Genomic DNA, 22,851 nt, shown 5'->3' on the forward strand with positions numbered 1-22,851 from the left:
GGGATTAAAGATGTGTACCACCACGGCCTGGCAATAAAGGCATATTTTAAAAGAGCAAATTTTGTTTTTAACTATTGAGTGACCTCTTTGTTCTCCTAAATTTCCTTTGGAAGTATCATTTTTAAAAGAAAATTTTGACTAGCAGTATAAAACTGAGGTCCTTTTTCTGAATCTTCCATCTATCAGCATGTAATGTTAGACAAATCCACTTAGTCTTGATAAATTTAATTTGTTTGTAAGATGGAAATGATGGTGTCCTCTCTGGCTGGGTTACAGGGATGTTATTGCAGGAAACTTGTAAATCCCAGAGTACTTTCTGAGTGCAAGCCATTAGGCAAAATAATCAAAAACAGTGGAGAAGTGAGTTTCAGCCAAGGCTCTAACAAAGGACTTCATCAAATATCGAATCACAAAAGAAAACTGTGCCTTTCACAATTGTTTTGTTAGCTTTAGAGATGCACGCAGAATCACACTGATCTAAAGCTGAGTTTATAATAATCAACACCCCCTCTCATTATCAGGGAAAAAACAATGTGAAGATTCTGTGACAGACATTCAAATATCAAAGAAACCAGAGGCCTGGATAACCCTGATGAGGAGAGAGGTCTAAAAACAGAATTGATCATATGCCACCTTGGTTGCAAGCATAGAGATGAAGCAATGGAACGAAAGGAGAAAATGTAGAATGCCGATAACGTTTTGAGCAATTCAATTCATGAGTTAACCCTCATGAAGACAAAAATTTTCTTCTGAGTTTTCCAAACAGCCAGCCCTGTTTTCCACTCAGCCATGTGACTGTGACTTTCTTTAGGCTCTTTTCTCTTTGGGTATAGGATTTTCAGAAGTAGGTGCAGATTCAAGGTACCAGTGATTAGACAAAAAAAGGCTAAAAGAAGGGGATCCTACGCCCCCTCTTCTCTCCACTCCCCAGGCCCAACAGTCAGGCTTGGAAGACTTAAAGGGTTTCACTTCCGCCTGCCTGCAGGAACCACAAGTTCCAGACTAAGTCGAAATTGGAATAATCACAGTCAAAATACACCCAGATGCTCTCGCACATCCAGACGAGCGCGAGCGCGCGCGTGCGCGCGCACATCTCTGGGCCATGGGGTGCACGTGAGCCCACACACCGCACACTCAACCCTGCCTCTAGCCAGAGCATCCTCAGCAGCTGCCACTGAAGCAGCCTCCTCCTTTTCTTCCTCCTCCTCCTTCCACTGCCACTGCTGCTGCTGTGATCGCCTATCCCCTCTCATCCTTCTTCCTCCTCCAATTCCTGCTCCTCCTCCCCCCCATCCCCGACTCCTCCTGCCCAGCAGCTAAAGGCAGAACCCTCGGCAGCAGCTTCCCTTCTCCTGCCACGAAAGAGGTTGGAACAGGTCTGTGCTGGGGGCGCTTTGTTGCGGGTTGCCTGAGCACCGGTGGCTCCCAGAGTCACTGGGAGGAGCTCCGGGCAGAGGGAAGGGGAGATTATTTCCCAGTTTTCTGTGTTGCTGTATGAATAGATTAGGGAAGAGATAGGACAGGAAAACACCTCTGTCCCTTTGCCATTTCTTTCCTCTTGGTTCATGGCGAGAGAGCTCTGAAGCTACTCGGACTCCTGCTCCCGCCCATCCCTAAAGCTCTTTCTTTGCGCCCCCACTTCCAGCATCCACTTCCCAAAGCTGAGCTTTCTCTTGTTCTGGGAGCTGAGGGATGGGGGTGGGGAGAGATGGATGGAGTGAATCCAGCCGGGCACCTGGGGGCCTGGGGCTTTGTTATACAGGACAAAACCGGTCCTTAGTAGTTTCCAGATACTGTCTAGGCTGTTGTCTGCTAATGGTGTGGGGTGTGGGCTCCTGCATACTAGGGAAGTAAGAGAATGTGAGGGGGGCACTCCCTATGTCTGACTGGGCATACAGGAATGCAGTACTGTGTGCCAGGGACGTGCTGTAGATTTTATGTGGAATTTCCTGTGACTTGAACTGGTGCATTTGACTCTCTCTCTCTCTCTCTCTCTCTCTCTCTCTCTCTCTCTCTCTCTCTCTCTCTCTCTCTCTCCCTCTCTCTCTCTCTGTCTCTCTCTCTCTCTCTCACACACACACACACTCACTCACTCACTCACTCACTCACTCACTCACTGTGTGTCTATGTGTGTTCTGCGCCATGGCGCTGGGTTACTCTTGGCATTACATGTCCTTGGGTCTCATCCCATGCCAAACCAGAATGCAGCAACATGCAGGCAGGCTGATCAGGTCCAACCTGTTTTCCCCACATTGGAAGGGTGATGATGACTTCAAAGTGATGGGATGCCCCCTCCCAAGTTGGGGCAGTTGCTTGTACTCTCTGGATTGAAATTTCCACCTGGGTTAACCAAACCCTGGTGGACAATTTGATTGTTGGTCCCCCACCCCACCCACAGAAGATTCCTAACTTTCTTAGTAGGCTTTCTCTCAGCCAATGAGATTCCAAGGCTCTTACAGTGAACCTTGCAGTGCCTCTCCACCTCCTGTAATTAGTGGATTCTCAAGTCGTCTTTACTACAAGGAAGTTTGTTATGTGTTAGGACATAATTGCATGCTTAGAGAAAAAGGAAAGCAGCCAGTGCACTTATTAGTTAATTGTGAATTTGCTCTACAGGCTCATTTTTGATAAAGCGTGTAGCCATTTTGTTTTTAATAACTGAAAAATCAGTAAAGATGAACAAAACTCCTTAACTTTCCTTGAGAATTTTTTATTTGTGCTTCTGGTAACACATTGCTTTTCAAGTCTCCAAAACAAGCTGCTAAAGATGGCAATCAGTCAAACGACCAACATTTATTGCACACCTGCCATGTGTCAGTAGTAATGTTAGGGACTGGAAATATGGAAATGAATAAAACATCAGATTGGTTCTCAGGGAATGTAGGCTGTTATGCAAGCTAGAGCTTGGAAACAGTATCACAAGGGAAGGGCAGGGTACTGTGGAAGCTCTAAGGATGGGTGCCAGGCTGGGGGTGGGGGTTATGATCAAGGCAGGCTTCACTGGGAAAGTGACATTTGAGTCAAGCAAGTCTTGTGGAATTAATTCATCAGGTGGCTAAGTGGAGAATGGCATCCTAAGCTCAATGAGCAGCATGTGCAAAAGCAAGGTTATAGTTAAGTAAGACTGTATGGAATCTGAAGTATTATTGTCAAATTCTCTGCAATCCCAGAATGAGTCTCTGTGGATTAGAATGATGATTAATGATGAATTTTAAAGGAGCCAATATTGCAAATTGATGAGGATTGAAATGTATCCCCATCTTAAGAAATATCTGCTTCATTTATTAATATAAGCATGGTTTGCTTTAAGTAAATCTGATATATATGCATGATATATATATATGGATTTGCAATGCAAATGAACTTAATGGGAAGCATTCAGACTGTAGAATTTGTCATTTTACAAAAGAGTTCCTAACTAGACACTCTTAAAAATAGCAGTCCCTCTGTGGCCTTTAGAGTGAACTTGTTTTTATCAAAAATACATCTCCACAACATTTTTCACATAACCAGTGGATAAAGACAGGTATATCTGCATTACATCCTTATGCAACGAGTTACCAATTTCAATGCAGGAATTTCCCTTCATGCTGTGAATGTTTAATAAACACTAAGAAAAATATGAAAATTATAGCAATAAATATCAAATACATTAACTGTGATCTTTTTTTGTCATTTGACTCATATGAAATTAACCAGGGCAGAATCTTCAGGGAGTTTTACATTTTTGGTACTTTTAGTAATGTCACTGATAATTAACGGTAGCACAAGATTTCTATGCTCTATATTGGTTTTGAAATGGATATGTAATGACTACTCTAATACCTATGCAATTAAGATACATCAGAAGTTCATTTGGAGTCTCCTGTATAACTGTGTTGGTGCTGATTGCATAGGGTGATGAACAGGACAGCCTGAAGGTTGATAACTTCCACTCAAAGTGCCTGATGGCCCAAGATTATGCTGGCGAAGAGTGTGAACACTGATGATAGGACTTGGCATCATGGATGCCCCCTCCTTTAAATGAAGCCTCTGAGTGACCCTATGTTCTGTTTGAAAGAAATAGAAGCAGAGGTGGGTGGGAGTAGAATTACTTTCTTTGCTCATTTGGCCAATGCCTTGTTGTAAAAATGGAGACCTTGGGGTCCTTTTGTCACATGAAGGTTCTTTGCTCATTATCAATGGATAGCAGAATGTATCAGACAGTATCTCTAAAAAGAAAAGAACGTACTTCGGAGCCTATTAGCTTGGGTTGATGTGGAGCTGAGCTGCTGCTATGCTGAGACTCAGATAAATACAAGTCCTAATGTAATGTTTCCAGATGTCAGGTCCAAATAAGTCAGAATGTCCCTAAGTCAGATAGAAGGAGAGGGAGAAAGAAGATAGAGTTTCGTAGTTAAAATCAGGAAATTGTTTAAACAGCACAGGTTTGTTAATTGCAGAGCTTCTAAAAACCTCTACTAGCCTAATGCATATTGTGACTCTCCAGGAAAGGAGCACATGTAGCAAGCATTTCTTATGTGTTTGCCTATAAAACATGCTGTTCCATTTGTTAGACTGGTCTTAAGAATACCTGGGACTTGGCTGGTCAAACAGAATCTTTTGATTTGTTTAGAAGCAGGTGGTACCTTTTTAGGTAAAAATTTGGATGAAAGATAAGCGGGATGACTGGCTTTCCCATTCTCAGACTCTCTTCCCTCCTCCATCTGCAAAATGAAGCTGATAGTAATCATTACTCTCACTGACTGTGACGATGTGATGACAACCAAGATAATATCTTCCCAAGTGTTTTGAGCTCCTTAGAAGAAAGGCTGTATAGGAACTCAAGGTTATTATGAAGGGGAAGTGAAGAATTAAGGTAATCATCCTGTTTATCTTCTTCATTTGGGGCAGCTTCCCCAAGTTCTCTGCTCTGTGAGGACCTATCCTCATTCAACCTTGGGTGACTCAGCTCTCTGAGCTTATTTCCTTTCACATCCTGAAAATTTCACTGTGCCCTTTAATTTCCTGATCTACAGTTGCCATTAGTACAGATACAGGAAAACTTCATCAATCTGAGCACACCCCACTGACCAGAGAACAGTGGAGGTGGGAATTAAATTTGTTTGTAAAGTTGCTTTTATTCTTCACACTAATTATCTTTCAGAAACAGTTTGAAAGGATCATTTCTGAGAGCTCATGGCTTCAGGGCTCCTCTCCAGTTATTCAAGTTTGCATCAGAGTTGGAGTCTCATTTACAAAACAGACCTCTTGAATATCTATTTCAGGAGTCCATTTTGCCAAGACTGAGGCCATCTTTAAGGAAATTTAAACAAAAACAAAATAGTATGCACATGAGCATTGATCTTTCCTGATTGCCTTGTTGTTGTGTATTCCCCTATCTTTTCTTTACAAACTTCCTTCAATGGAGAAGGGACCTCTTAAGAATTAACAGTTAATCACCATAGCAAACTGGACTTGATATTGAACCTGATTTGGAGGTGTTAGAGGCATTGATTTTAGACCCTTCTGTGCAATGATTGGTTAGTTCTTCTCCACATGAAAGCAACAGACTGCAGCTTCAATAGGAAGGATTTCTGTTAGCCATACATACAAGATTTCTTTCTGACTTTAAGACAATATGATCCTGGTAAGTGAGAATATAGCTATCCTGTGTTCTGGGACACATAGTGGAGATACTACAACAGGAGGAGAGAGTCATGGGATGGAAGATTTGTGGGAGTTTTATGTTTGGGTAATGAAATGAGGACAAGTGAAGTGTATTGCCCAAGATCACATAGCTACCATGGGACATAAGTCATACTAATAGAAAAAAATGTTTTTCTACATTTGTTTGGTGGTAGGGTGGGTGCACATGTGGAGGTCAAAGACCAACTTGCAGGAGTTGGTTTTCCCTTCTACCTTGTGTGTCCTGGAGATTGAACTCATATTGTCAGGTTTGGTGGCAAATACCTTTACCCATTGAGAGTGGGCCATCCTGCAAGCCCAGTGAACTGCCTTCTTATGTGGTTCAAGAGAGTTTGGGTTGGTTTGCTCAATGGAACTTGAGAATAACATCCAGGCCTGAGATTGGTGTACTCTCATAAAACAGGATTAGCAGAGGGACAGGCATCTATTGAACCCCAGAAGACCAGAGTTTGTTCTGTCCTCCATTGCTTCTGACTCACCAAGTCAATCAGCCAACTAGAAGTGTGAAAACTGAGTATTCACTAGATTTCATAGGGGTCTTTGTCTTACAAAAATTAATAACTACCAAGGTATAGAAACTGTGATGTTTGAATCACCCACTGAGAACTCAGAGAAGAATACCCTACAGAAGGAGGGACAGAAGGACTGTAAGAACCAGAGGCCCAAGACGCCTGATGCTAGATGGTGTTCCCCAGAATTGCAGGACAAATATATCCACGAAATTACAACAATATGGTTACCTGAATAAACACAGAATAATGATAATATCAATTGACATGCTAACATGGACAAGAGATATTCTACAATGTCCCATTCTTAGATGAATGCCTGTAGGTGATCAACTGCTGCTGAGAGAGGTAGAATTAGTTTCTTCAAAAGATGAGCTCATATATAGGACATCATATTCCAAATAGTCAGCCCTGAACACATGTACATACCTGTGTGTGTGTATGTACATGTAACAATAATTAAAGAAAAAAATCATGACTTTTGGAGGGGAAGAGAGGACAAGGGAGGAGTTGCAGGAGGAAGGAAGTGTAGAAGAGATGTAGATGCAGTGCTCATGTGAGAGCTTCCCAACCACACTTAAGGGTAGGCCCCAAGCCCGACAGAAGATGACCAACACAAAATAAACTCAATGGGATTTCTGCAGACTTGTCTCATAGTACTTTGTTTGCATATTTTTATTCTTATTCATCTTTTGCTTGTACTATGCTTTCCAATTTTGTGTTTTTATGGTTGTGTTTTGTGTTTCTTGCATTCTACTTTTTTCAGATTATGGTTTGTTTTGTTTGCTTATTTGCTTGAGAGAGAGAGAGAGAGAGAGAGAGAGAGAGAGAGAGAGAGAGAGAGAAGGAAGTGAGTTGAGTGGGTAGATGGGTAGAGAGATAGGAGTATCTGGGAGAATTTGGGGGAGAGGATACCATGATCAAAACACACTGCTTGAAATTATTTTCAGTGAGAAAAACTAAATTGTATCAGAAACCGGAGCACTATGTCCTTGAAAGGGCATCTTCAGAGGTTGAGGAGAGACGGCACTGAATCTTGTGGGAGAGTGGCATAGCCTGACTCTGTGGATCTATGTATATAATATAATGCAGATTGAGAACTGTAGTTTGCTTGTCCTCAACTTTTACCCTTATACCTTCATGTACAATGCTTATTATAAAAGGAGAAATACAAAATAGAAAGTTAGTTGCTTCTTAAACGTCAATTCCCTATGAAGTTCACAATCTATTATGGATATCTTGTGCACATTTTTATGAAAAAAATATACCCCCACAAGATTTTCGTTAAACGGTGTTTGGGTCCTTTCTTGTCAGTACACAGCTAGCTACTTCATTCTTTCTACTAACTTCATAGTATTCCATTGTACAATTATGATATAATTTCTTTAATCCAAACTTTGATGACGAAGTTTTACATTATTTCCAATTTTATGCTGTTAAATATTGATAGACTATACGTCACGATATATGCATCTTGGAACTGGGTCCTGCTCTGGTATGTAGTCAGACTGCCAGGAATCACATCATCAAAAATTCAGGCTTGGGTTCTTAATCAAATGCTAGGCAGAGAGTCATGCTAGACCCCATGAAAGAAGACAAGTAAGAATCATTAATGGCACACTGAACATATATAATATATGCTCGTGTTTAGTTCTTTAATCAAACACTCCTTTAAATATATTTCTAACTAGAACTGTGTTGAAAGCATTTTCCAAATCATATCCATCCCTGCAAAGCCACTGTGAAATAGATGACCTTTTAGGGTTATCTCTGCTGACAGGGACCAAAACACCACCCAGCAACAGACTGACTTTATTAAGAAATATGTGGCAGCAGACACAAGACCAGCACAAGCTCAAACCAGACCTGGAAAGGGGTTAAGTGGCCACAAAGTCCTACCCCTAGCCAAAAAGCTATTTGTATTTAGTAGCTACTGGGAGAGGGAAACTCAGTTTTCTTCAAGGAATGTGACACAATCACACACCAAGACCATGACAGGCCCCATGTTTAGAAGTAGTTAGAGAGGTGAAGAAGGATCTTGAAGGAGGTCGGAGAGGGTAAAGAATATGATCAAAATACATCATATGAAGTTCCCAAACAGTAAATTGAGAAAAATTTAAAGTCAAATGAACAAACAAAAACTTGAGGAAATATTATTGTTGTATCTCCACTGCCCTTTGAGATTAATAAGATTGATCCTAGAACTTTCTGGATGTTGAATGCTCAGTGTTAATCATCGGCTATCCATCTGAGCTTGCTGCAAAGAGGCAAATTTAAGGCTTTCCCATGAGAAGTATTTAAAGAGAAATAAACAGTGATGTCACTCTCTGCAAAGGGAATAGTAGCAAGCAGGCACAGGTGTGGCTTTTCTCTCAACTGGCCTGGTCTTGCTTCATCTGCTCACATCTCTTCTCTTCCAGCATTCATATGTGGTCAAAGAAATTCTGTTCTTAGCTTTAGGTTAGGTGTAGGATCTGTGATTTCAAGGAAACTGGAAATCAAAATGATAATTTGAATGAATTAAGGATGCCCTCTGTTTGAAGAGCATGGAGGAAGCATTAGCATCCTCCAGGTATGACAGAGTTATTGGAGAAAATAAAAGCTGTGACAGTTTTTGCTTACTTGTTCTATAGATGGTGAATGTGACAGAAACAGAGAAACAGTATGAGTTGGGCATTACCAGGAAAGGCTCTGACAATGCCCACTAACACTTGTTGCCTGACAATTTGCTAACTTTTCTACTCTAGAGAGTAATAAGTGCCCTTACACTGAAGCTTCTAATTTGATAGACCTATGGATGCCCTTTGCAGTTATCCATCATTCACTTTCTCTATTGTAGCATTAACACAGCTCCCTCATGCAATCTTTCCAAGCTGTTGGAAAATCGGTGGGTTATTACCCTCAAAGGAATGATTGGGGTTACTTGAGTTATTAACAATTATGAATTGTGGTTTCTCACTTCAAAATCTTGGTATCTGGCAGATGGAGTTAGATCTTATTTAATACATTTATTTTCTCTTCAAAGATATTGGGCTTGAGTAGAAAAAGTTCAGAGGGGAGCTTATGGGCAGATGTTCTCATTATTAATCTTTGTTGCCTTAAAATTGCTTCAGTTGTTAAGCTAATGAATGTCCTGATTTCAAGCTGGGTTGCTTCTTTTTCAATGCTGAATGCTTTAAAATCTCAGCACAAAAAATGCCGCTATAGCTTCTACACATAAATCATATGATATATTTGTGCTGATTGCAAGAGTAAAGACCATCTTATTTTCAAACAAAATCTTTATCTTTTTTTTACCTTTTCACATTTTATATATGGTATGCATGTCTCTGTGTGAGCAAGTGTGGGTGTGCATGTTCCATGGCATATGTGTGGAGTTCAAGGAATAACCTCAGATGTGTCTGTCTGTCTTTACCTTCTCACCCTAAGTTTTTTCTTTGAGACAAGATCTCTTACTGCTCCATGTATGCCAGGCTAGCTGACCTGTGTGCTTCTACGGAATCATCTATCTGCCTTCCATCTCACCATAGGAGTGGGAAGATTACAGGCACCTAATGCTGTGACCATATGGGTTCCAGTGAACTAAACACAAGTCTTCATGCTGGGTGGCAAGTGTTTTATCCACTGTGCTCCTCTGCCTTTTGTTTTGTGTTTTGTTTATTTAATTTTTTTGACACAGTCACACTAACTTAGCTCCAGCTGGTTTGGACTTCTGATCCTCTCAGCCTCCTGCGCTCTGAGATTACAAACACACACCATGATATCTGGCTTTTCTTCTCCTTTTAGCATTATACTTGCTTACTTGGTACTTTCTATCTTTCCCTACTGAATTACTTTGTGAAGCTAACATTTCTTTTAAAATTCTGAATAAAATCGGGAATAAACATTTGTTTACATGCTTGATAGAAAGAAAGACAGAAGGCCTGGATTTCAGTACTCATTTTTGTTAGTAATTACTAGTATGATTTAAAATAATTTTGTAAATGTCACTGAGGCTCAAATGTCTCCCATATGAAATGTGTGCAACTGTTAGAAATAGATCATCTTTATTGTATTTCCCTAAATTTATATGGGATAATTTTATCTTCAAAATAAAAGGTAGCCATGGAATAACATCACTTGGGATGCACTTTTGAAAAATATCTTGGAAGATCCACCTTAATCACTGAATGTGAACTCCGGGTCTAGACTAAAGAGTCTACTTGGGAACTAACTTCTTAGGAGATTGTGGATGAGGCTGGGACCCTGCCCTAAGGGAACTTTCAGGAGGCAGATTCTCTGGGGCTTTCTGGCCAGAGGGAATAAAAGCATTTTCCAAAGGTGGAGGAGTCTGTGTTGCAGCTAATTCCCCAGGCTCGGTTTCTCCAGAGGTGAATGGTGAGCAGAATGTTCTTTGTCATCATGTCAACTTTGAATGAACAAAACTGACTGCTTACTCCCTGATGTGAACATGTTACATTTCAAGGTGGAGGTAGGTGCACACGACATAGCCAGAGCTCTACCTCTAAACATGGAACTTTCCTCTGCTTCTTTTTCTTAGTTTTCATATCCTTTAACGCTTCGACTTTGGTTCCATTTGCAATTATTAAACTCACTGTGTTGAAGTGCATCACCTCTGTTCCATGAGACCTCAGCAGCCTAGATTTCCATTCCTTAGCATCTCAAGCCTCCGGATACTTGAAATGTCTTCCTCCATCTTCAGTGCCTCACATCAGTAGTTTAGTTTCCTTCTGCTATTGGAACTGTTTCACCTTGCTCTCAAGATATGAGAAGGAAAGAAGTCAGCATCAGCATATCCATTTGCCTTACCTAGATAGTACCTTTGTCTCAGCTTTTAGTCTTTGTCCTTACTATAGGAAAAGGAAGAACTAGGGGAATTCTTTCTGCAGGACAACTTTCAGAGACAGTCTTCCTTTTATGTATAGCTCCCATTTATTGAGCATTTATTATATGCCAAGCACTGCAGTATTCTGCATATCTCACACAATTCCATCTACAATATTCTGCTGTCAATATTATTTGCATTTTCATTTCACAGAGGCAGAAAGTGAGACCCAGAGTAGTTGAGTAACTTGCACACATTCTCTCAGATGAGGAGTAGCTCTACGAATCTATTTGTGTGGTCCTGGACTTCAATAGTCAAGACTCTTTTGATATCAAAGATCCAATTGGTAATAAAGTTATGTTATACCAAAAGGAAATACATGAAGAAATAGGTTGACTCTATTCTGGACCCAGAAATAACTTTAAAGAAAGGGAAAGAAAGGAAAGGAATTCTTTTGAATGGAAGTATAATGTTTCCAGGGCTATTTTTATATATCATTGTAGAGATGGGGCTTCAAGGCTGGTTTTGAGACTTGAGATTTGATAATTGAATACACTATTGACACTGGAAGGTCTATTTTTGAGACTCCTGTGGTTCTTGTTCGTTTCCCAAGTCATAGGAAGGGAAATATACTTTTTCCTTCCACTCCCATCACAAAGCTGGTGGCAAGGGTCTAGAGGACCTCAGGGAGGTTGAGAGAGTGAATTCTTGAATGCTTTTAATTGACAGGCAATTGAACTTAAGGGAGATAGCTAGAAGAAGGGCCCAGAAACAACATGACAATTGCCTTACTGGTCTGGATTCTTGAATATATGAGAGAGTTTGGAGAGAGGGAAAAGAAGAGAGGAATGTAATTATAATCTCAAAACAGGAAAGTAAAAATACATAAAGAAAAATAATTTTGAGGCATAAACACAAACCATTTGTTTTCTTTTTCTTGGCTCTTTCTGGCAATATTTTTTGCTAGGTATTATTTCTCTAAAAATCCCCTTCGATTTGGAGTCCTCAGGAGACTACTTGCAGCTGTTTTCTGCAGTGTCTGTCATCTTTATTGCCATTTTCAATCATGATAGTCAATAGAAATCAAGGAACCAGGGTCTTTCTTATAACAAGGTCAGTAGTTTGCTCCATGTTTAATGCTGACAAGTCACTCTGCTTCTCTAGGCTTGTTCTTTCATCTGTCATGATCCTGAGTCTCCCTTCCTCCTGGAGATATTGGAGCAGTCAAATCATTAAACACAGACTGCTATGAAAGGAAAATGGTCCAAAATACAGATACTATGTTGAGCCATGTGGGTAAAAGTGATACCTGAGCAATTTTGGGGACTTGAGTTTGATCCGAGAACCTTGTAAAAATCTTTATTTGGTGGCATCCATCAGCAATCCTACTACTAATACTACATGAAAATTGCTTGGAAGCTCACAGGCCAGCTATGGAGTATGTATTGCAGCAGCAAAAACAGCAAGAAAGAGCTTGCCTCAGCAAAATGGAAGGCAAGAAGGGATCCTTGAAAGACGCCCTCTGGCCTCTACATGTGCACTGTGGCATGCTCATGTCAGCTCCCCAAATAAGTAAGAAATATTTTCAGAAAAATACTAGAAATTTCTATTAAAAACAAAAACAGAAAGAAAAACCTGGGGCCATCAAGATAGCTTAGTACAGAAAGGTGCTTGCAGCCAAGTCTGTTGACCTGAGTTCAATTACCAGAACTTGCACGATAGGAGAGAACTAACTCCTGCAAATTGTTCACTGACCTCCCCACAGGCACATAGCAAAAGCATGTACACATATACAACACACACACACACACAAACCATGTTTAAAAATAATGTATCTAAAGCCAATGCCTAGATAGCTAGTGAAATGTGTGTCCAAACAAACAAACACAAACAATAAAACAAACCTGATGAATGAGTCTGAGCAAAAAAAAAATAATGTATCTAACCTATCAAGTATTACAACTTAGCCTTAAGTATACCCATAACAAGATCATCTAATAGAACTGTTTAGTAAGAAAATATTGAAGATCTCATGCATCCCAAATCACTAGCAATGCAGTACACCTTAGAGACTAGTGCTCTCTTGCATTCACATGTCTGTGTAGAAAGAAGAACTTAATGCTGTCCAATATTGCAAGAGTGTTAAATTGCATGTTGCTAGATCCAACATCTGGTTTCTACTGAATATTCATCATTTTGGTACCATTGTTAAGTAAAAAGCCTGTCTTTGTCAATGTTCTATTGCTGTGATGAGACACAATGACAAGAGCAACTCTTACAAAGGCAAACTTTTAATTGGGGCAGGCTTACAGTTTCAGAGGCTTAGTTCATTATCATCATGGTGGGAAGCACGGCCGCATGCAGGCGGATATGCTGCTAGAGGAGCTGAGGGTTTGAGAGTTCTACATATGAACTGACAGCAAGAAGAGAGACGCTGGAGCTGGCTTGAGACTGTTGATGCCTATGAGATCTCTACTGTCTGACGTCAACAGGAGAGGTGGTGTTTTTCCATGAAGGAGCATCTGAAATGGAGAGGGCTTCCTGCAAGAGCATTGCACAATGTCCATCAGGCTACTTCTACAGAAAAGGTGATTCTCTGAACCTGAAAATGGTTCACATGGTGACAAAAAATGGGGACAAAGAAGAGTTGCTTAACAATTCCCTCAGGACACTGACCCCACACCCCACGTAGTTCTGTCAGTTCCCCCTCCTTGTTACCATGCCTCCTCTGCCAGTCCTGCCAGTCATGTATTCCCTTTTGGCATTCCTCCAAGACAACAGGCTGGAGAGCTCTTTGTCTCCTCCCCAAGTAATACATGGAGTTCGGCAACTACATGCTGCCATAGTGACAATTCCTACCTGATCAATAGAGCTGGGAATTGAGTCCTGGTGACAAGACCTGCCTTAAAGAGTGCCACCTCCCAGAGCATCATATGCTTCTTAGGGCTGAAGAAACCTGCCCTATTCAGCACCAGCTATATACCACACTGTAGACCATTTTATTATGTGTTAATATTTGTATCTAGGGTCTCTCAAAGCAACTGTTTCATGAAAATTCTGTTTCTATCTGACTTTTTCTTGCCTGAACTATTTAATCGTACATTGCTGGTGCTTTTTTGCTTGTTTTTTATCTTTTTTAAAAATTTAAGGTAGAAACAAGCTTGTTTCACGCCAATCCCAGCTCCCTCTCCCTCAATTCCTCCACTGCCCTCCCCACCAGACTCCCACCCAATCTCCACTCCAGTCCCCAGGGAGGATGAGGCCATCCATGGTGGATCTCCAGAGTCTGTCATTTCATCCAGGGCAGGGCCTAGGCCCTCCGCCAAGAGTTCATGCTGAGATAGCATCCCTCAATGTGGGATGGACAGCCAAAACCCATTTGTATGCCAGGAACAGATACTACCCAAGGCCCCATAGATTACCTAGGCCTCCTCCTTAACACCCACATTCAGGGGGTCTGGGTCAGTCCCATGCTTTCCACAAGCCATCAATCTGGGGGTCCAAGAGCTCCCCCTTGTTCAGGACAACTGTTTCTGTGAGTTAAACCAGCCCAGTCTTAACTCCTTTGATCATCAGTTCTCCCTTTCTATCACTAGATTCCAGGAGTTCAGTTCGGTGTGGCTGTGGGTGTCTGTCTCTGCTTCCATCAGTTGCTGGATGAAGGTTCTGTTTTTGTTTGTTTGTTTGTTTTTCAAGACAGGGTTTCTCTGTGACTTTGGAGGCTGTCCTGGAACTAGTTGTTGTAGACCAGGCTGGTCTCTAACTCACAGAGAACCACCTGCCTCTGTCTCCCCAGTGCTGGGACTAAAGGCGTGTACCACCACCACCCTACTGCTGTTGCTTTTTAATGGTATCTATAACAGCAATAATGGCTAACATATAGTTCTGAATAGATGTTGATCATATGTTATATTTAAGCACTGTTTTAGGTGCATACAATATGATAAGGGGAATAGACCCAGGCTATCCTCATGAAGCTCATAGGCTAGTAGAAGCGACAGACAGGATAAATTAATTCAAATATTTATACATTTCAATAAACTGTGAAGCAAAAAACAACACAGTCTGAAAGGCAATAACAAGGGAAACCTAATAGAGACTGGGGTAGCATAAAGATATGACTTTCTGGAGGAAAGGATGTGTAAGCTGTGTCCTGAAATACAAATGCATAAGAAGAGGGAGTGTTCCACACAGAGGGAACAATGTGTCCAGATGTCTTAAAGTAGGACCTTGCAGTATCTATATGACCAAAATTGACAATTACCCAGGGAGAAAAAGATGTTCATTTTGGCAAGACACCATACAGAGTCTTTCTTGCCACAGCAATGAGTTCTCTGTGCTGAACATAATGGAAAGCCACTAAGTATTTAACTGAAGAATAAAAAAGCAATTTACATTTAAAACATATCACTTGGGCTGCTATATAAAACAGGGTGGAAGAATTGCAAGGAGATAACTGGACTAAGATAGAAAGCCATGATAATAGTCAAGAAAGATGTACTGGTGGTTTAAACTAGGTTTAAAGTAGCTGTGAGGTCAAATGAGGAGATTCAGGGTATACTTTTAAGTTAGAGCAAAAATGACTTTCTAGTGGACTGGGTTCAGGGGACAAGGGTAGAGTAGAGTCGGGAAGACTTCTCACTTGAGTAACTTGATAAGTAGTGGTAGCAGTTGTGGATATAGGAATGTATCCTGTGTGGCATTTAACCTATACTGCACATTTACCATCCATATCATACTACCTTACTTTGATCAAAGTAGTTAATATGAGTGCACCTGATATCTTGGTAGGATTTAAACTTTTGGGGAACATTGATTATATTTTACTCATTTATATATCCTACACAGTGTTTGAGATTGGCATATCAAATGCCATTAAATAGGGAAAAGAGGTCCTTTCTCTTTCAACTCTTTCTCTCGATAAATCTTTGGATACATCATTGGATTTAATTTTTTAGTAAAACAGATATGGACACTCAAAGACATGTGTGATTTGAAGCAGCCTTTGAGTTTCAGATAATTGTTAATTGGCTTTCAAAAATTATTGCCATGTTCTCGATGCACAAGATATATAACTTTGGTTTGCAGAGCATCCTTCAACAGTGTAGTAAAGACTGTGATTGCAGAATTGACTCATAGAAATGTGTGGGATAGCCCTGACTGAGCATGGCAGAAAGGTAGAAATAGCCTTAAGTGTCTTAGATAGTTAGGCAGATGCATGGCTTTGTGGCCCTTGGTTTACTATGTGACTTCCAGTACCCCAAATAGTGCACTATGGAGTTTTAGATTTGAAATCCTAACATTACATAATATGGCTGGGTTACCATGCTGAAACAAGACAAAGTGAAATATTTAAAAAGTACTCCAGTTTCTTTTATGTAGTTCTTTTAAAGGTTCTACAGAGAATTGTATGATCCTTCAGGTCTGAGGTGGGAGTCTGGAAATTTGCATTTTATGAACATACTAGAGAATTTTTGTGCACATGCCTCATGAATCATATTTTGTTATATCTTGCTTTAAATGTCAGCCCATGAATTAAAGACAGGTGTAGCCAACATATTGGGTATAACCCAGCTTTTCCCTGATAAATTCAGAGTTACTTTGAGGATCCCCAGGTACTTCACACAGTTGTAGACACATTGATAAGGGTCAGTAAAAAGGAACTGTAGCAGTCCTTATGAAAATGCAAAGATCAATAAGCCCATATTCTGTAACACTTAACATGTTCCTAATACCTGCCCAGGCTGTAGGTTCATTTTAGGGACAACTTCAAGGATGTACTGGATGAGAGGTTAATCTACAGAGTCATCATGCCTAGTACTAGCAACCTTCTGAGGTTACTTGTTAAAGGTGCTGAGTTGAGTTCTCTTTTGTGTTCCAGCATTCCACCAGAGGCAGTAGAGAGTGATAAGTTATGGAATGGGGTGAGGAGAGTATGGATTTAGCCTCTCAGTAGGATGAAGAGTTGCTATCAGTTCCTTGTTTCTATATTCACATTATAAGGAGCCTGCTCCTAGTCTGGTAACGTCAACCCTCTTCCTAAAGAAACATTGCTCTGCATCTATTAGAAATAGTCTGGATAAAACAGACACTTAGCTTCTCCTAGTTGTTTGGAGTGTCATCATTGTGCCTAAATGATTTCCTTGTTTTCCACCAAGTCTGATTTGCTGGCAATCAGTTGTGTCAGACATAGCCAACAGCCATGGGTATCAAATAGTTCACCTCACCTTCTCTATTCCAAGATCATCAAGAAGAATCTGTAGGCACTAGTAATCTCAAACTCCATCCTCTTGCATATTGACTATAACTTATTTTCTACACATTTGTAAATGGGTAGTCTTTGTAGGATGTAGTACCTTTCTAGTTGGTTTTACCTCTGGCATAACTTCACCCTGATGACTTCCTTTTAAAGGGTTGGCACAGAATTTTAAGATGTCTCTGTTTCTTCCCTATGCGTGTTTGTGCTTTCTTTTCATTCTTTATATTCTCTCCCAAGTGTTATAGCTTTCTCTTTTGAGACTTATCCTGCATATCAACCAACTCCCTTGGCCCTTGAGTTGTATCAGCATGCCACATGTTAGCTACCTGCTGACATCACCTGGGGAATCTTTGTGTCAGAGCCTGCTTGCTTTTTTCATTTGTTTGTTTTTGCTTACTTAAGACAAGGTCTCAGATATCCCAGGCTGGCCTTGAATCAACTAGGTAGTCAATAGATGACTTTGAACTTCTGACCCTCTTGCCTCTACTTTATAGTTGCTGGTATTATAGGCAAAGGCCATCACAACAGACTAGTTAGACTATGTGCTTTTTAGTAGAGAATCCACAGGATGTTAATGAAGTTTAGTTTTCACACCACTGATGCCTACTTATCTCAATCTATGTGTACATTTTCCTGAAACTTTATTAAGATTTATTTAGGGGAATCATTTTTCTGAGTTGTATATTCCATAGAGCTAAAGGTAGATGCCTAGTATTATTTACAGGACTTTGGTGTGCATTTTCCTCAAAGGGGTAAGAAGAAAAGAAGCCATAAGAAAATCACATGTGAGTTATTGTCTTAAATTGTTTTGAAAGCAATAGTAAATGAATAAATGGTACCCTGGGGCACATGCTATCTGTATTGCTCTCCATATGCTTGTCAACTCTGTGTTTCCCCTTCTTTAACCCTTTCACGGACTTTATCATCTTCTCCAACATCACATCTGCTTTTATCCTGGATGACTTTGGTGCCTTTGAATAATTTGTCTGACAGTCTGGACTTAGGAATCCTTTATTATTGTTTACAAATATCTTTGTACTTGGTACTGTTGTAGGTACTAAGTATATAGAAATGGAGAGATGGGCAAAAATTCCTGCCTGCAAGAAGCAGGGGCGGGGAAGTGGCTCAGTAGTTAAGAGCTCTTACTCCACAAATGTAAATGCAGGAGTTTCAAGGCAAGCACCCAAGTCACAAACCAGCTGTCCCTAGAAAACACCTGTAACCAGAGCTTCAAGAGAGCTAGGAAAGGAGCATCCTTGTGGCTTACTGACTCCAAACCTAGCCACGGAAACACCAGCCCTAGTAGCAGTAGTAGATTAGGTAAAAATTCCAAGAAAAGAGGTAAACTTTAATTATGAGTGAAGGAATTCTAAAAGGGGTAGCCTTCACTGAGTGACCAATGCAAATATCTGTGTGGGACAGTTACAGAGAGAAAAGCATTTGTAGATGTCCTGAGAGAGAACAGGAGGAGGCAAATGTAGATGAAGCAGAGGTGGGAGATAAAGTGTGGGAGGTAACATGGGGGCAAGTCTTATTGGTATTTGTAGGAAATTATAAGATTTATGACTTCTCCTCTGAATGAGTGACATGGTGAGCCATGGGGAAGTTTGTAGGTAGAGAAGGAGACAAGGTCTGATTTCTATTTGTAAATTCATTGACATTTTATAATCTCCACTCACCTTCATTTCTATACAATCTTGATCACCTGTCCCAATTGCTGCATTTCCTCACTGCCCTGTGCTGATTAGTTCTGTCAACTTGACTGGATGAAGAAGCCAATCTACTCTAATGAATGGTTTAGTCCATTGACAAATTCAAACTTGAATATTGTATTAGTTAATTTTTTGTTTCTGTGATAAACACTGTAAGCAGAAGCAACTTTTGGAAGAAAGAGTTTAAAATTTGGCTTAAGGGGATAACATACCTTTATGGCAGGAAGGCATGGCAGAAAGTGGCAGGAAGCTGAGCAATCATGTCTTCAAATGTGAACATGAAGCACATAGAGTGAATTGGCAGTGGTGCATGATCATAAATTCTCAAAGCCCACTACCAGTGATCTAATTCCTCCAGCAAAGCTACATGTCAACTAAACTCCCCAAACAGTGCCAGCAACTGAGGAGCAAGTATTGAAATACAAGCCTATGGGGGACATGTCTCATTCAAATCTTTGCAAAATCTCGCTGTGAGATTAAAGATAAACAGCACACTTGATGAGGGTATAGGTAACTATTTATTGTGGAAAGTACTTACAAGAGGAACTGGCAACCAAAGTGAGTCAGCAGCTTTCTGAAACCGGATGGAAGCCCGAAAGAGAGCTTGTGTCTCTCCTACACAGCCTTTTATTACCACATCCGTATGTGCCTCTAGCCACGCCCAAAGTGGGCATGGTCAGTGGCGCAGTTACCTAAATTCTCTCCCTATATGAGATGGTGGAACCTCCTGCCTGGTTAGAGAATGTAGTTCACCAGAGGCATGTCTTTGGAGACTACACTCTTGCCTAGGTCCCTTCCTATTTCTGGTCTCTGCTTCCTAGACACCTTGATGTGATCCTCCTTCTCTGCTACACCTTCCATGTCATGATACATTAACATCTCTGAAGCCAGGATCCAAAATACACCTCTTCTATTTTAAGTAGTTTCTCTCAGGAATGTTGGTCACATCAGTGAGAAAAGTATTGATTATAGTACCAGACTGACCTACCAGTGAAATCTTGAACAGAAGTATTATGATGGGGCCAACACAGATTCTTTTAAAGTTCTATAGATGAGTCTAATGATCAATAAGTTTGAGATATTGATGATTGTCAATGCTATAGGGAAAACAATATATTTATTTACCAGAGAGAGAGTCGCACAAGCTAGGAGTTAGAAGCGTGGCTGGCTTCCAAGAGAAAGAGAGAGAGTCCTTTTCCTTTCACTTCCTTTTATATCTACCTGTGCTAATTTACTTATCTCCGCCCTCATGGGCAGATAGCTTTGTGGGATTCACTCCTACAATTCCCCTTTTAGTCTAAATAAAAGATTTAAATTTGATACAAACTCAAACATATGCAACATATATACATAGAGGGTGATAATCAAGTTACAGTCTACTTATCCTAAGCTAAACATATCCATTCCACCTAAATTCTAAACTTATCTGAAAGGGATGCCTAAGTCTGAATACCTCCTTCCAATCTCAACCCTAAAATAATTGCAAATTAACACTAACAGGTGTAAACTATCCACTAATATCAATAGTAGGGAGAAGTGACGTGGAATTCTCAAATTTACTTCCTGCTGAAGTGGGACGATGACAATCATGGGAACCTGTGGGAAGGAATTGTTAGTGTAGCAAGAGTCTTAAGTAGGTTAATTAGTCTCTGGCAGGAGATGCTTGACTGAAGTTCTATCTCTGGAGTAATTGAGATACCTGAGCAAAAAACCAATCTCAACAGCTCCTTGGAAACCATTTGAAAGTTTCATGAAGAGTGACCTTAGTAAGCAATCTAACTCATTAGTCAGTGTTAAACCCACCTGTATCACCCCTGTCTAGCCCTCAAACCATTACTCTGTCTCAAAGAAGATGGCTTTTCACCATTTCATGGAGAAAACAGGATTCCAGAGTCTCATTTTTTTTGTTTCTTCCTCAAACCTAGAAGTATGTTTATCTAGATTAAGTTTCTTTTCTCCTCTGACTCTCCCAAATTTTTATTTACACTCAACATCTTATTCACTATTGGCTCTCTTCACAATAGCTAGTTTGACTTTAAAAGCCTTGTCTTTGGTCCTATACTCTTTATCTCTATCTACTTCCCTATATCTTCTCTCCACAGCTGTGCTACCTCAAAAAAGTCTATTCAGTCTATCTTTACTCTTTCACTTTCCATTCAATTCTTCACTCCAGTAAAGTCTGGTTTTTCTGCTTTTAAGAAATGTTTTTCCCCCCATGGCCATCAGTGATTTGCTAACTGACAAATCTCATGAGCGTTTCTCAGTCTTTACTACCTTAGTGCATCTGAGCCAACTTATAGCACCTGTTGTCCTGAAAATATGTCTTTCCTTGGATTGTGTGGTCTTGAATCACTTTTAGCTGTTTCTTGAGTTCTTTATTTAAAGTCATGAGATATGAGAGCTTCTAACAGTCTCTTTCTTCTTGCTTCATATTGTCCTTGACAATTTTCTATGTGCTTATTGTTTCAACTATCATTCCCATGTCTATGGTATCTCTCATGATCCCCTCATCTGTTTTTCTAATGATCCATGACCTATCTCTACCTTGAAATGCCATAGAAATTTCCAAGTCAATGTGTCCAAGGCTAAACAATATACTCTGACTTCACTAAATGAGACAACTGTGTCAGTCTCCATTACCTCACTTACATTTTACAATGTTGACTTTCCCAAAGTCTACCAGTCAAAGCACTGACTGTTTCTTCCTTTGTATCTTGAATGCATTTATCTTACTTTTCATTTCTCATTTGGACAATTGCAGTGTCTGAGTTGTCTGCTGACAGAGTTTCTGCTCCGCATGGTCACACAGTTGTTTAGACCCTAGTAAACACAGATACTCATATTAATTATATACTGTTAGGCTTCTTACTGGCTAGTTCTCTCCTAATTTTTAACTCATAACTACTAATCTACATGGTCTTATCTTACCAGAGAATGTCAGGACCTCTGACTCCTTTCGCAAGTACATGGCGTCTCTCTCATGGGGTCTCCCTCTGTCCTCTCCCCAGAATTCTCCTCCTTTGGTAGCCCTATCTATACTTCCTGCCTGGCTACTGGACAATCAGTGTTTTATTCATCAAAAAATAAGAGAAACATATATGCAGAAGGACATCCCCCATCATTTCCTCTTTACCGTATAAATAAAAAGAAGGGTTTTAACTTTAACATAGTAAAATTATATACAATAAAGCAGCTATCAAGCAAGAACTATAGCTAACAATATTTAGTCTACTAACATTTGGTAAAATTTATAGAAAATAGTCTTATCATCTATCCTATCCTGGTGAGTCTAAAGTTTTATATGTAACTTACCTTTTATCATAACTAAGGAAAACCAAAACCATAGCTATCTGTCTTCAATTCCACTAAAGACCTCAGAAGGATAATATATAAACTTTAGAATCTACAGAGACATCTTGCTGCCTACACAGTCACCCAAAATTCTTCTGTAATGTTGGGGCATCCATCTTTAGTCTACAGGCCTAGAGTGTCTGGCAGACTTCTCAGCAAAGCAGGAAATTTGAAACTGTCCCACCTGTTTGTCAGTAATTTTTCGCTGTGTTCTGCAGAATATCTGTCAGACTCTTCCATGAAGTGGGAACCCTGAAGGACTGTCCCATCTTGTTTTGACAAATTCAGCAGTCACTTTCCTGTAGGTCTTGTATGTCCAGTTTGGACAGCATACAGTCAAACAATCCAAGCAAGAGCACTTTCTTACCCAAATGGCTAGTCTTACCATGTCAATGGCAAACTCCATAATGAGTTTCTTCAATTCCCATCTTCCTTTCTGAAGTAATTGGCATTGCCAGGAGCAGTTGTGTCTCACTGTAATGAAACACCCTAAACCATTTTAAATGC

At 40.2% G+C, this 22,851-nt stretch overlaps 1 protein-coding gene across 6 annotated transcripts in view; it reads left to right on the forward strand.

Annotated features, from left to right (window-relative positions):
* The first annotated feature begins 1,108 nt into the window (after positions 1 to 1,108).
* The window catches only part of Pak3 (p21 (RAC1) activated kinase 3), a 258,495-nt gene continuing 236,752 nt past the window's right edge, over positions 1,109 to 22,851 (forward strand). For 3 of the 6 annotated variants that reach the window (XM_040744499.1, XM_040744495.1, XM_040744496.1), the window contains exon 1: positions 1,109 to 1,376. The gene's annotated coding sequence lies outside the window, so the exon portion shown is untranslated. The remainder of the gene's footprint in view (positions 1,377 to 22,851) is intronic. The other 3 variants (XM_040744502.1, XM_040744503.1, XM_040744504.1) reach the window with 2 other exon arrangements.

This window comes from Mesocricetus auratus, unplaced genomic scaffold (assembly GCF_017639785.1).
Source record: "Mesocricetus auratus isolate SY011 unplaced genomic scaffold, BCM_Maur_2.0 Super-Scaffold_100003, whole genome shotgun sequence".
Classification (NCBI taxonomy): domain Eukaryota; kingdom Metazoa; phylum Chordata; class Mammalia; order Rodentia; family Cricetidae; genus Mesocricetus; species Mesocricetus auratus.